At 42.6% G+C, this 13,840-nt stretch overlaps 1 long non-coding RNA gene across 1 annotated transcript; it reads right to left on the bottom strand.

The window, feature by feature from the left end:
• Nucleotides 1–582: 582 nt before the first annotated feature.
• On the bottom strand, nt 583–7,425 carry LOC307217359. The gene is made up of 2 exons (XR_013839576.1): nt 7,367–7,425; nt 583–897 (listed from the first exon to the last, which is right to left on the bottom strand). It is a non-coding gene; the product is annotated as an uncharacterized lncRNA (long non-coding RNA).
• Nucleotides 7,426–13,840: the final 6,415 nt, after the last annotated feature.

Below are 13,840 nucleotides of genomic sequence, written 5' to 3'. Positions count from 1 at the left end.
TCCAGTTTTTACAGCACGACTCATCTCCCCCGCTCTAAATGCTAGCAGTGTGAAGAAGTGTAAAAGCCTCCTGCGTTTTTACCATTGATTGAAACCATTGATTAAAAGAGATGGCACAGGCTGTAAAGAACCCTTCTGAAAATATGTTAGCGTGACCATGAGAAGAGGCATTCTGTAAGCCAAACATAGTCTTATACGCTAAGACATTTGGTCCATTTATCCCAGTACTGCCTGTGCATTGATCAAACTCAGATCTTTCCCAGCCATGCTACTTTCAACCGATGAGGTTAGGGAGTGAATGTAGGTCAAGCTGCATAGGAAGCATGTGTTCTGGCATTAAGGTCACATCTATATCATACCAAGGGACTCTTATAACACTTTAACAGTCGTTGCTTCTCCCCAAAATCCTGGGAAGCATAGTTTGTGGAAGGTTCTGACCTCAGAGACCTACAGTTGTCAAGCCCCCTTAACAAATTGCAGTTCCCATAATCCTTTGTGGCTGCTAAAGTGGGATAAGAGCTCTTCAAATGTATAATGTAGGTGTGATTTAAACAATGGGCTGTTTCTGAAAGATCAGACAAGTTCGCTTCCAGGTGATCTGTTTATTGTGCATTCCTCCTATTTTTTGTGGGGAGATTAGATTATTATACCAATTATTTACTGAGGAGTTATTTGCTTGTGGGGAGGTTAGCTGATGCTGCAGCAAGCAAATGTTACCCCACAATTTCTATGGCATTTCCCCCATCACTTTCATTCTTGCAAAATGTCCAATCTTTCAGCGAAGAAGGTTTGTACAGAAGAGCTCTGAATCGACTTCAATTGTGCATCCTGGATTTGCTGGTACCTGAAAATAGAGACAGTCCGGAAGCACAGTTCAGGCGCCCACAGCTGTAATACCTGGAAGATAAATGAACCAATCGAGCTGGATTAATTCATTTCAAGGAAAGGTTATTGGAAAGGCAGCAACTGCTTAATGGTTATTCATGCAGGTTAATCTAACCATTCACTACAGCAAAGGAGCTTCGTGTGCTAATGAGAGGTTTGGTGTCAATGTGAAATGGGGTTCATCTGAAGGCAATGTTACAGCACTGCTTGCAATTTTGCATTCAGAAATTAGGTTTATCAACATGGTTAATAGCCTTAGTCCTCTGCTACAGATTCCATCATAGCTGACCATTGTCCATGCTTGCTGGGGTAGATCAGAGCTGGAGTCCAGTTATGTCTGGAAGGTACCACATTGGCAATCCCGACCAAATCTGATGAAGCGTTCTAGAGAACTCAAAAGCATATTTGGTTTGACATGGTTGGCATAATAAAATGTATTGCCCTCATATGAATGTTGAGATATATCTTATGGGCCCTGACATCTCCCTTCTGTTTTTGAGATAGGAGAGGTATTACCAGGGCCAAGAGGATGACAGCATGATTAACATGGAGGGTCAAAGATGCTATTAGAGACAAGGTGGCTTGCTTTAGAAAACGGAAGCCTTGTGCATATGAAGACAATGAAAAAGAACACAAACTGTTGAAGAAGAAGCGTGGCTTCTGCAATAGCAAATTCTGTCTCGTTAACCTAGAGGTGTTTTTTTAGTGTCAACGAGTATATAGAAAGAGATGATCGCATCGACATTGTCTGCTTGGACTTTCAAAAAGTACCACATCAAATACTCTTGAGTAAGTTTAGCAGCCAGGGAATATGATGAGTACAGGCAATGACTGATTTAGGTGCATCCGAATGACACGCAATTGTGCACATGTGCATGGCGCCAAACCCAGAAGTAGCCCCAAAATGTCATAAAAGCGTCACAAAAAGGGGCAGAACAGGGTTGAATGGGCTTACGCATGCTCCACCGATGCACACAAGGGTCCAGAATGTAACACCCATGCAAAACGAGGATTGCTTGTAGTTCACTTGTGGAGCATTAAATGATTAAGAAAGAAGAAGCAAAGAGCAGGAATATATGGCCAGTTTTCCCAGTGGAGGGATGAAGATGTCTTTCAAGAATCAGTATGGGGACTTGTTCATAAATGATCTAGAGGCAGGGGTAAACAGATAAGTAGCCAATGATACTAATTGTTCAGGGTGATTGCAAGCGGATTATAAAGATCTCCAAACATATCGCTTCAAACTGGATGGTAACATGGAAAGTGCTGTTCAGGGTAAGCAAGCATGAGGTGATGAAAATTGTGGCAAAAACAACCACCTGGCAGTGACTGACTAGGAATGAGCCCTTAGATAGCTTGATGAAGATGCTGAACCAGTGTTTTGCAGCTGTAAAGGAGGCAAAGAATTTGTTGCATGTATTTGCATGCAATGTCCACTTTGGTCCTAATATCCATCGTAGTCATGTGCCCTACTTTACAGATGACAGTCCTCTGTTTGAAGATGACTATTTGAGGACTGTCCCGTCCATATCTGGTTAAAAAGCAGGAGAGCAGAAAGTGGGAGAGAAGAATCCTTGAAGTTGTTCATCAACAGTTAGCAGTACCTGGGTAGCAGATTGGGCAGACCTGGACACAGTATGTTGAGATGCATTACATTTCTACTTTTCAGTCATGATTCCTAAATTTGTGTCTGTACCTATAAATTACCATCTGCAATTTTTATGCAAAGTGGTCTCCTCTTTTTTGGTGAGGCATAACTGGTTGTCTTAATAGCAGCTGCCAAATAGTGATTTCTTTCAGTTTCACAGCATCCCTTCTTCCTACTGGATTGGTAACCACAAAACAGTAGAACAGAGAAATACTACAGAGGATGTGATGTTTAAAAGGAAGTTTTCCAGGGTTCTTTGTTACACAGTTATTGACTGCAGTGATTGCATTGTCTGTGTCTCATTTTCTGAGCTACGTCTCTTGAAAATGAACCTGTAAGGCCTGTTTGTATTAATGATAGCATGTTTGCACAACACCTGTGCCAACTGCAGAAGTATCATTACTGAATTGAAGTGCAAGGGAGTCTATTGTGCTTCATGTCAGCTTCACAATGATAAGTGCCATTAATGGTGTGGTGAGTGTGCACACAAATATCTGCCTAGAATACCTCAGCAGTATTCCAATCGCAGGCCTATAGATTAACAGTAGAAGAGAAGAATCATAAACAAGGGAGGAAAAATCACCTATAATGCATACATATGCCAGCCAGCAGGTGGCAGCATTATACCTTTCATATAACTGCTGTGTTGCTAATATGGCTCTCTCAACATTCAGAAAAATATAAGAGACTTTCTTCCGTTGATGCTGATGAGAGAATGAGTTGATGGTGCATAAAATGCCTGCTTATATTGACTGTTCATCTCTCGGCTATCTTCCTTTATTCATTCATTAAAACAAAAACAAAACGGATTCTTCAGATCATATCAGATTTTTCTTTCGCTGCCAGGCATAAGACTAACCTATTTTCGTGTCCATTTGCAAGAAAACAGCTGCACGCTCTTTTCATTAATGCCACTTTGCCTCGGATTTTAATGCTCCTGTCAAAAGGTATGCAATAAACATTGAAATGATGCTCTGTTGCTTTTCTGCCGTCACAAGGTATTCGTGTACATGAGGAATTTCTTTGATAAACACATTCATGGTGGAAAGTTGCATTTATCACAGTCATATTGGTGTCTGACCTCTGTCAAGCTGGGAAGTCAGTTCACCTCTTCATTCAAAATGGAACAATTGCCTCTGGAGCAAAGAGGCATGAGAACATAAAAAAACCTCTATTGGATCATCTACATAGCTGTCAACTTACAGATTTGAAAATAAGGGACTAGCAGCCAAAATAAGGGACCTGCAGCCTCACCTGTTCCAGGCACTCCAGTCTTCCTGTCCTCCTGCAGCCTCAACTTAAGATGGCAGCAGCACGTGCAACAAAATGGTGTCCAGCATTCAAAAAACCCCTCAGCTTGCATTAACTAGCCACACACAAGGCATGCAAGCTCCAACCCCCAGTCGTTCTTAGACTTCTTATTGGGTGAGCAACACAGCCAAGCAACACAGTTGGAGCCTCCCTCCTCCCTGGCCAGTAGGGAGGGAGGGAGAGGAGCTGCTTCCTTTGAAATTTAAGGGACATCATTAAAGGGACATTTAAGGGACATCCATCAATAAGGGACAGCAGCGGGACATGGCGCTGGAATAAGGGACTGTCCCTTCAAATAAGGGACACTTGACAGCTATGATCATCTAGCTCAGTACCCTATTCTCACAGTGAGACACCAGATCCTCATGGGAATCCTGCAAGCAGGACGAGCTCAGTACCCCTCTCCCACTCATGCTTCCCTGCATCGTACCTCTGATCCTGGAAGTAAGATAAAAGTAAAAGGTAAAGGACCCCTGGATGGTTAAGTCCAGTCAAAGACGACTATGGGGTTGTGGCGCTCATCTCGCTTCAGGATGAGGGAGCCAGCGTACAGCTTCCCGGGTCATGCTGCCATCATGACTAAACCGCTTCTGGAACACCATGATGGAAACCAGAGCGCACGGAAACACCTTTACTTTCCCGCCACAGCGGTACCTATTTATCTACTTGCACTGGTGTGCTTTGGCAGGAACTGGGATGGAGCAATGGGAGCGCATGCTGACATGAGGATTTGAACCACCAACCTTCTGATCGGCAAGCCCAAGAGGCTCGGTGGTTTAAACCACAGCGCCACCAGCCAGAATGACTAGTAGTCACTGGAAAAGGGGTCCTTTGGACTGATGGAAACAAATAGGAAATGGGAGAAGGTCATCTGAGCTTCAGTGCATCCACTGTTATTTATCCTACCACATAACTAAGGCATAGGAATTGAAATGAATGTCTGCAGCGGAAAAAAACAAAACAATAGAGTGACAGCATAATCCTGACCATATTTACTTGTAATCAAGGCTCGCTGTATTCAGTGTAGATGTGCTTAGGGTTACAGCCTCAGGCAATTTTTTTTTTATTAAGTTTCTCTCTTCCTTCCCCTGCCCCAACTCTGATAACCCTTTTCAGTATCCCGAATCACCATGTCATTTGATCACACATTTGATCTCAAAATAAGCTTTAAGGATTTGCTGTGGCTCAGGCTTTGGTGCATAAAAATCCCAATGCAGAATACTACGGCATTCTCCAAGGAGCCAAAGCAAATAATCAAATGCTACATTAACATATAGTAGCAAAATGAGGATATAGCTCTCCCTATGTAAATCCTTTGGCCCGTTATCTCACCGAGACGGCTACGCAGTAAATCTATTATGAATATTATTTTTAAAAGAAATATACATTGTTAGTGAGGCTGAGTCATCTGAAAACACTATTGATATATACTAGAAGCACAGACAAATGCTGTGTGTCAAAGATCCCACAAACTAAACCCAGCAAACTCAGACTTCCTGGCTCTTATCCTAAACAGATACAGCACAGCACAGAGGGACTAAAAGCACAGTCCAGCAAGGGATTCTCATGAGCAGACACAACGGAAACAAATGAGAGTTGCATGAGAGGCACTATCGCTTTTTTACATCACTTCTGAGAAATGCCAAGGAGGATTCCATTCACATCATAAAGGATGCTGCAAGACTGGCAAAATAAGTTTAATTCAGGGAAACAGCTGAAGCTCAGTGGCAGGGTAGAAAGTCCCCCGTTCAATCTCCAGGGAAAGCTGGGAGATTTCTGATCTCTGTGTGAAATCCTGAAGAGCTGCTACCGGTCATCATAGACTGAGGATTGGGAACCTGTGGCCCTTTAGACTACAGCTCCCATCACCCTGATGATTGGCCATACTGACTGGGGCTGATAGGAGTTTGAGTCCAACAGCATTTGGGAGGTGTCACTCCTGGTGCGGACAATACTGAGCTAGGTAGTGGTCTGACTCAGTATAAGGAAATAAGAAGTGCCTGCTGGATCAGGCCTATGGCTCATTTAGTCCAGCATCTTATTCTCACAAGAGACGAGATGGCTCTGGGAAGATTGCAAGAAGGACCTGAGTACAATAGCACTCTCCCCTTCAGCAATGGACTCAAACAAGCTGGACTCCACAGCCTGCTTCAGCTACATTTCTCAGGGACATTGATGCCCACATGGACCACAACAATGGACATCTTTCCCAGCACCTTGGTATTTAACTGAGATGACTTGTGGCATCTGCAGTGTTCATATAGACCCAGTGTCACTGAAGACCTCGCTTAGGCAGCTCTTTCAGATTCTCTAGGCCATCCACTTTAGTCTTGATGGGAGTTATTCTGCGGGTGCCGAGAGCCCAAGCACACAGCCAGAAGCAGGGCCGGTCCACCGATGAGGCAAGGTGAAGGAATTGCCTCAGGTGGCAGAATGCACAAGGGCAGCAGATCCCAATGTAGATCTTTATTTGCCCCCCTTGTTTCTGACGCAGGTCTTCACTCACCCCTTCTTCCATGGTGGGGAAGCACCATTTTTTGGTTGGCCACAATGTCTTGGGCCAGCCCTGCCCAGTAGGAACATGGTCAAAAGAAATTATGTACTGTGAAAAACACTGGATTGCCCCTCACCCAGATGCTGTCTATTCTTCCTTTTGCAAATTACCGGTATTTCTCTCCCATTTGCATTGTGAGCAAAAGAGTTTATACTCCTCAAGCTTCTTCTTGCCATAGTTAGACTGCAAGAGTTTACGAGGCTCTGCTGCTGTGGCTGTGACATTTCATCACCAGAGTGCTGTTGTACCTTCAAGATCCTACTTCTGCAGCTTCTTCCTTGCCTGTTGAGATCGCTGTAATTCCATTTCCCAATCACAGTTCAAAATCAGGAGGCAGCAGCCAAAACAACAGTGGAAGGATGGAGTGGGGAAGCAAGCTATAAACATATAAAGGGTCGTGGAAAATGCCCAAAACAGCGACTATTGCTTTAGTTGAACTAGTTTTCAACATAACAGCAGCTACTTAGCCTTTCTCCGGAAGTATTGGGGATTCCCCAAGAGTGATGGACTTCCTGGCATTGAAAGAAGAAACGGCACCACATGCAGCTCATGGGATTCCCCAAATAATCTTGGGAACTTAAGTTTATTAAGGGGGCTGAGAACTGTAGTTCTGCAAGGGGTGAACTACAGATCCTGGGATTCTTTGGAAGAAACCATGTATTTTTAATGTGGACGTGTGTGGATGTGACCACAGTCCTGGAATTGGCATGCTGGCTTTGTTTCATGATCTTTGTAAGAAGCATTCCAAGATTGCTTTTGCAAAATCTTAAAGCAGCTTCCTTTACAGGGAAAGCATTGGGTGTCTGCGAGCTCTAAACACACACACATGCACACACACACACACACCCCAGTGACATTTGTTTTGATTAACACTAAAGGAGAAATTATAAGCTCCTGTTAACAGCTACCAAAATAGAAACCCACAAGCAATTTTTTTTTTAAATTGTAGCTGTTTCTGACTTACTTACATTGTGATGGCTCTTCCCTTCCCCAGGGGCCTTTTGCTGATTCCCCTCTCCTCCCCAACTCCTGTTTGTTTATTTATAGCTGTCTCCAGAAGGAAAGACATAAGAATTTGTACTATCTTTAGAACATAATTCTGTCACACATTTCAGGAAGCAGCCACACTTCATATTCATTGGCTCCTTTTCAAACCCCACCTTAGAAAGGTTATTAATCCTTTCATTCTCTGCGAGCAAACGGACTTGTTGGTTCACGTGAGAGATATGTGGAGAGACGAAAGGCCTTGAAAGGTAGAAATGCTGTCTCAAGTCAATTCTGTCCTCCATAAAAAAAAAAGACCTATGTTTTAGAGTGAAAGGATAGACAGAGCATCTGAAACCACACCTAGCCTTCAAATCAAATGCAACCGTGACTCACGGTTCTTTTAATTTTGCTTCTGGAAAATACACACAGAGACATGCATGCGTGTGTTTCCACTGCAAGGTTAGGGTGACACTGCAAGGTTAGGGTGTCTCTGCCCTCAAGAGCTTATTGGTTTCCTCAAAGTTTGGGCAACATTGCCTGCAAAGTCCCTAACTGGTGGGCTTTGAAACTGTTTCTATGGATACTTGGGGGGGGGGGTAGGCCACCATTGTAATGCCATTTGTGTGGCATTACAAACAGGATTTTCCAAACAGGCTTTACCCAGGGCAAAAAAGCTGGCTGGCTCCCCTGTGGCTATGGCACTAGGTTACGGACATTTATTTCCTCATCCATGTCCGTAAACTAGTGCCATAGCTACAGGGAAGCTAGCCAGCTTTTTGCCCTGGGTAAAACCTGTGGAGGGGTGCCATTGAGGCTCCCAGTCTGTGCGTGTATGTACACAAATGTGTGTGGGGTTTGTGTGTGCCAAACTGGGTCTTTGACCCAGGTGAAATAAAGCCTAGTTTTGCCCCTGCGGTACAACTTTCATAACAGAATTTAAAGTTCAAGGAAGTTAGATTCTAATGACATGACTTTAATCTACGTTACAAATTGTGCTGATGGATGCCTTGTGGTGAGTGACCACAGATGGGCCTAGTTCATTCCCAGCAGCAAACTATGAGTATGAACAAGGCAAAGGCCGACGTGAAGCAGCTGTAAGTGTCACAATGATGTTGAAGGGAATTTTAATGTCAAGGTAACTGGATCTGTGCCTGGCTTGTCTGCTGGAAGTAGGGCATCAGCAAGAGCACAAGACAAGGCAAGTATCTTGCCAACCTCAAAGGTGTGGTCTGCTAAAATAAACCAACTGGATAGGTCAATATCCTTGCCAAGAGTTACCAAGCACCAAATAATTTTGTAGATGACACATTTACACCCTCATAAAAATGTCATTTCTTCCATTTCTCGGTTTATCAGTTATTTTTCTACTCCACCCATGGCATCACACTAATTATAGTGGTCAAGGAGCTTATGAAGCCAAATCATCTCCCCAGACTTCCTCCAGGTTCAACACACATGTGAACACCCTCTCAGAAGTTAGAAAGTAAGAGCTGTTCTTTCATCTGCATGCTGGTGAGACTCAGCTTTATGTTTCTTTTCCTTTTTTTTAATGTGATACAGGCTGGCACTTCATGAAGTGCCTGACATAATACAGTTTGGATGAAAGCCAGATGACTGCAAATCAGAAACGAGTGGGGAGTTTTGCTGCAGCTAAAAAACAAAGCAAAACACCAGCAAACTCCATATATTGATAGCCACTGTGTTTTGTCATCCCAGACAAACATTTCATATATAGGCAATATGCCCTCTTCCTATTGCATATTTTTAGACCAGGGGTGGCTATCCCGAACTGGACTCCTAAGCATATTCTCTTGACCCACCGCAACCTCACTTAGTTTGTCATAAGCAGCAAAAGGTGGGAGACATTAAGTAGACATGGCACTGTCCAGTGGTTTGATGGCAACACAAACTTCTTCCTTGCCAGTCATCACATTTGCCATTTGATAAGTTTGGAGGGGCTGATGACCCCACTCCTTTCAGCTGATCTACATGGATCAACGGAGGAGGAAGTGGCTGTGTGTCCTGCACAAGTGTGTGTGTAAGAGAGAGTTATTGGTGGCTGGCTACACCCGGTTTCGTTCATACCGGCATGGAGCTGCAGGAAAGTTGGTCAGGTGTGAAGGCAGTCAATGGGCCCAAAACAAGTTAGTCACTCCAGTCTAGGCTCTTATTAGATTGCTGATTTGAGTAACAAAATGTTTTAGCCAGGCTGAGAAAAGAAACACACACACACACACACACACACACACACACACACAAGTACTTCAAGCAAAGCTGCAATTGAAGTTCTGGAAATCACATATTTCTCCAATTTCTTTCCCAGTAAAGATGAAACAATGGAAAACAGACAAACAAACTGGCAAGCATCAATGAATAAGGGATTTCCCCCCCCCCCCCCAAAAAAAGCTTGGTTTGTTTACTGACCAGATGGCTTTTTAAAGGCAGATTTTGTCCCTATGCTAACGTCCACTGTCCTCATGGGGGGTGGGGAATGAAATATTTATTGTTATTTTACCTAACTCAAATATGAAAGTGAGTTGAAGCCCTAAAATATATGATACTCTTTTATTACAACCATTGGTGCTGGAAACTTAGTAATTCCTGTTTGTCTATAGTTAATGCAATTCCTGTTCTCCCTCCCTTCACTGTTCCGATATCCTATCATAGGTTGCCAAGAGGAGCAGTACACATAATTTCACCTGCAGCTGTTAATGGAATTAAGCCCTTTCTTTAATCTCGATCAGAACATTTTTCTCACCATTTTAGAAATATTAAAGCATCAAATTAATAGGTGAATTGTGAACTTGACAGGTTAGGTTTTTAGTTTTTTTATTAAAAAAATCAAACTGTTAGTAAGTTTGATTTATATTGTTAAACATTTGAGGAATGACTAGACAGACGAACCTTTCTCTTGAAGGCTCCACCTCCATGAGCAGCAAAGGGTGTTCCTCTCTTACATCTGAGCTCATGGAGGCTTTGCGTAATACTCTGTGCCGAGACTTGGAAATAACTTGTTGAACATTTGAAAGACCAGCCTTACCAAAAAATATCAGCAAATAAGAGAAAGATTCCAGAAAACGTTTGTTTCCTATAGATAAAAAGTGTCAGATTTGTAGAAAGAAAACTAGTTATTACTCTTTTGCAAGGTTCCCCCTTGGGCTACAAGCCACCACATTTTACTTGCTGCTAAATCACAACCAAGACTCATTTACTCAAAGCTAGATCTGCAAAAGCTGACTCACCAAGTTTGTAATATCCTGTAGAAGTATGCAAGGAGTGTCAAATAACTGGCTCAAGAATTGTCATTAGTCAAAGGACTGACTAGGTTCTTTGCATACCAACCTACAAAAGCCACATCACTATTACTGTCAAGGTGGTGAAGCCTTTCGCCTTGCTTCTCAAGACTTCGGGGCAGAAAAGGTGGCTGGATTTAATAACTCCTGGCATCACACTACGTTGGATTAAGTGGAGCAAAGAGTGACTCTCCCCACACTGTCCCATCATTCCAAACCAACTGGAGAAGAAGTTACATAAAGAAAAATTGCTGCTTTAAAAAACACTAACCTTTATTTTCATGTTACATAAAATCACGTTATTAAGATAGTCAGAAGAAATCAACAACAGACATTAACTAAACAGTGTGGCTATTTTGTTGGCAATGATATGCTAGCAAAATGGAAATAATAATAATAATAATAATAATAATAATAATAATAATAATAATAATATACCCCACCCATCTGGCTGGGTTTTCCCAGTCACTCTGGGCAGCTTCCAACAAAATATTAAAAATACAATAAAACATCAAACATTAAAAACTTCCCTAAACAGGGCTGCCTTCAGATGTCTTCTAAAAGTCATATAGTTGTTCGTTTCCTTGACATCTGATGGGAGGACATTCCACAGGGCGGGCACCACCACCGAGAAGGCCCTCTGCAGGGTTCCCTATAGCTTTGCTTCTCGTAGGGAGAGAACCGCCAGAAGGCCGTCAGAGCTGGACTTCAGTGTCTGGGCAGAACGATGGGGGTGGAGATGCTCCTTCAGGTATACTTGGCCGAGGCTATTTATAGACAGTGATGTGGGTGGGACAGGGAGGAATGTACACTCTTTCCTAAACCTCTCCAAACCACAGCCCCACACCCCACTGTTGATGCAACTTTACACCAACCCCAGAACTTTTGTAATAATTTTTTTCCTACTGACTTCAACTAAAGGGATTTAAAGCAAACCAACAGCCCTGCCCTGGAGTTTATGACATCACCACAACACAGCATAGGCTATAGTGTAACTCAATACCCAATTGCTACACATTACCAGTTTCTGTTGTGTGCCAGAAGCTCCTAAATAGGCACCTCACAGCTGATGGGGCAGAGGGCGAGTCCTGGAGTTGCTTCGCAGATAAATATCCACAGTAAATTATTTACTTCAAAAATCTCAGCGATGAAAAATAGGAATGAAGGGTCTGGGCTAGTTACTGCACTAGTTGAAGCATTTTATTTTTTTTTAAATTAAATTAAAAAGCATCTGAGTTGATTGACCACAGCTGTTCTTCATGCTACACAACAGTTCCCTCAACAAACGTCTCTTGACCAGAAGGCCCCCAAGTTGGGATTCACCATGGTGGAAGTCATGAGCAAAACATTGTTTAGCGTGAATTTACCCTAATATACATATTTTGGTATGCATTTTGCCTAATATACAACTTTTGGAAAGCAAATCCCCCTAATAGAAGACATTTCTGTATGTTTTCTCTAAAGTGTGTGTTGCTATGCACATTTTACACAAAGCATGAGCAGCTTAAGAAATGAATTGCCAATGGCACAGCTATTACAGGTGCCACCAGATTCAAATTAACCTCAAATTCTGAGCATAACCGGGCTGATTCAGAAAGATTGGGACTAGTCAGAGGTGAAGCACTTCCCTCGGAATCACTCCAGATTGAATCTAGGACCGCCAAAAGCCTCATGAGCGATTTAAGGATAAAGAAGCTGTTGCAACATTTATCCCCAAGCTTTCCCAATAAGTAAAACAGCAGAGCAATGCTTCCTAAACCGTTTTCACCCACCTACCACAAGAAATTTGGCGAACCACTTAATGATTTCCCCCCCACCCCCCGGCTGTTGTAGTAGTTATAAAGTACTGCGCTACATGCTGCATAATATTTATTTTTATTTTTTGCTTCTCTCATTTCTTATATTATATTTACAATCTGAATTCCATAAAATTCCATACAATTCAAACAGAAGGGGAAGACAGGTGATAGTGTAGTTTTGTGACTGGTGGGCCTAGCTTCTAATAAGCAATATTCTAAATAACCGTACTGGCCCAAATATAAGCTGCACCAGCAAATAAGCCACACCTTTAAAATTGAAGGGGGGAAGGAAGAAAAAAAGACAATACTTGGGCTGCTTTCTGGGCGGGAGCCGTGCTGCTTTGCCGGTGGCCTTCCCCCCCTTCCCCCTTCTTTCCAGCGGCTCGGGGGAGGCTTGGGAGCGAGCGCGTTCCCAGGCTGCTTCCTGGTGGGGGGAGATGCGTCAGTTTGCCAGCGGCGTAAGGTCAGGGGGGGAAAAGCCACACTTTAACTTTTCACAGTACGGCTTATATTCAGGCCAATACAGTATAGGTATACAACAACATTTGAAAACATCAGAAATCTTAAAAGAAACAAATGTGATATTGTATTAAATGAATGTTGCCAGAACTTTTTCTATCATCTTTGATAATGTAGATTCGCTATTTAAGCTCATCGATTAATTATAGCCACAATAGGTAGGAACAGAACCTTCATGACCAGCAGTGGTTTATCACTGGTTTAAAACCTGGCAATAAACTGGGGATTACTGCCTCCACGATACCCTGCTTGTGAGCTTAGAGATATTTGGCAGGAGAAAGAGTGCTAGGCTACACGCTCTTTTGATCTTATCCAGAAGGACTGAATTCTTAAGGGTTTTAAGCTGGGACATGTAAATATAAGGGCCACTGCTTTTTGCAACTCAGCTTTGTTCTTTCTGAACACTTTTTACCATACCAAAAAATCAAACCACCCCACACAACAATTAGCAACATAGCAGTTAACAGAACGAGGCATGAGAGTTTATATACGAAAAGGTGTGTGCATGCATTAAATGTATGTAATGCTGAAATGCGTTTGCGTAATTTGACATCTACAAAGATACATGCCAAGGGGAAAGACACATAGCTATGATATGATTTTCTATTAAAAGACAGGCCTAGCAGAAGCCTAATCCTATTTTAAACAGGTGTGCAGTTAGAATTGCCAGAGGTTCTATTTTTAAAGCAATATCCCTTGTTTACGAACACCTTGCTCTGTCACACTCACAAAATAAACAAATTGGGTTGTAGCCAACATTAGCTCTGCTCAGAGTAAACCTGTTTAAATTAACCCACTTAAATTTAGGGATCTACTCAGAGTGGAACTAATATTGGATATAACT

Source organism: Podarcis cretensis, assembly GCF_951804945.1.
Source record: "Podarcis cretensis genome assembly, chromosome: 5".
Taxonomy (NCBI): Eukaryota; Metazoa; Chordata; class Lepidosauria; order Squamata; family Lacertidae; genus Podarcis; species Podarcis cretensis.
Note: the sequence above shows the minus strand (reverse complement) of the source record. Positions and strands in the feature narration are given on the sequence as shown.